The following is a 1,601-nucleotide window of genomic DNA, read 5'->3' on the forward strand; positions in this document are numbered from 1 at the left end:
TTTTGCCAAACGAAGCAAGCCTCGACACAGTGCTTCTGAACCAGTGTGTTGTTTTTTTCGACACACGCTTCGGAGCGTCAGCTTCAAGCGGGCCATCACTAGTATTGCCCTTAGAGAGTGTTAAGTGGGACTCAGTCGTCAAGGGTGGAACTTGACGACTGTTTCCCTCTTTTGTTACAGAATTGTGCCATACTGCTGCTGTCTTGTTCAGTCTTGTTCGCTTTTATTCTGTCTTGTTGTGGCCTGTTGTCATCTTATGGACTGGCCTTGACTGACTCATGGCTTTTACTCGGAATTGTTTGATATATTTTAATCTTGCGTTTATAAAGAACTGTATCTTAGGGTGTGTTTGTTTTATTTTTCTTTTATTAATTTGTTTAACGTTTTATGCTTTGTTTTGTTGCTTTAGTGGAGGTGCGGCCGCTTGTTAAGGGGCTAAGCACGTGAGATGGAATCCCTCCCCGATGTGTGAGAGTGTACACACCGGGCATAGGTAGACTGCACCATTTAGATTTCAGTGTGAGTGACAGTGAGGTTTGCAGTGGAACTATACGGGTCAGTAATTGGTGGCACCCTTGGGAACTCCTCTAGGTTGCCTCCTCAAGTCGTCGTTCTCCACTATTTGTTTAGTTATTTTATTGAGCAGTTATTGTTCTAGGGTAGCATCGTGACAGCGAGCCTGGTCATTTTAATCATTGTTTGTTAATAAAGTCTTCTAATTAACAGTCTTGCAGTCTCAGCCCTGTTACCTTAAGAACTTTTCTGATTTTACAGTTCTGTTTTTTAGTATTTTCCGTAATAAATTTTGATTTGTAAAATTGATCAGCCTCACCTCTGCTATTAATAACGAGCCTGTGGGCTTTGGTAGCTAGTGTAACATTTACATTGGCTATAGAAATCTTTCCTGGGGTGTAACTCCCTCCCCAGGTGGCGTTGTCAACATCCTGTGGTCTCCTTAACTGGTTATCCTCCTTCGCGCCACCACATTAACAAAGGTACTCGGCTTGAATCAGTAAAGTAACGGAAACGGCTTTATTTTCTGTTGCCTATATTGTAGAGGGTGACTTTGCTTCTAAACGGGAAAATGAGTAGGGAAGAGGTTTGTGGGATTCGGTAGGCAGGGGAGCCCTAAAATCTGCTTTAACTGCTCAATTTGGGGGGAGTCACAACTCACAATAATTTCTATTGTGGGCTCCAGTAGATTTTCTTGGTGTACAGGCTCTGATAACCTGATCTGCTGCTGTTTGTGGATGTACACAACTGAATTCAACAAGATGTCTGCAGATGTTTCATGAGTTGTCCTGTATTTCCATTCTCTACGCTGACAGTACACTACGTGCTGTCTTTTTTTTTCTAGGTGGCATGAAGTTGGAATCATTGATTGAATCTAAGCATCATCAGCTTAACTTCAAATTCATCTCTGCTACACTTAATGCAACTTAACTCTGACCATGAAACCACAGCCACACAGCAGTCACACACCGCACTTTACTTTGAATTCACCACAGTTCCCTCTGAACTGGCCCCTGCAGGGCCAGCTGGATACTGAAGTTCTGCAACCACAACTTGTGGACACCTGCAGTTGTCATGGTGCTGTGCCA

Source organism: Pundamilia nyererei, unplaced genomic scaffold (assembly GCF_000239375.1).
Source record: "Pundamilia nyererei isolate P.nyererei 1_Seehausen unplaced genomic scaffold, PunNye1.0 scaffold00010, whole genome shotgun sequence".
Lineage (NCBI taxonomy): Eukaryota > Metazoa > Chordata > Actinopteri > Cichliformes > Cichlidae > Pundamilia > Pundamilia nyererei.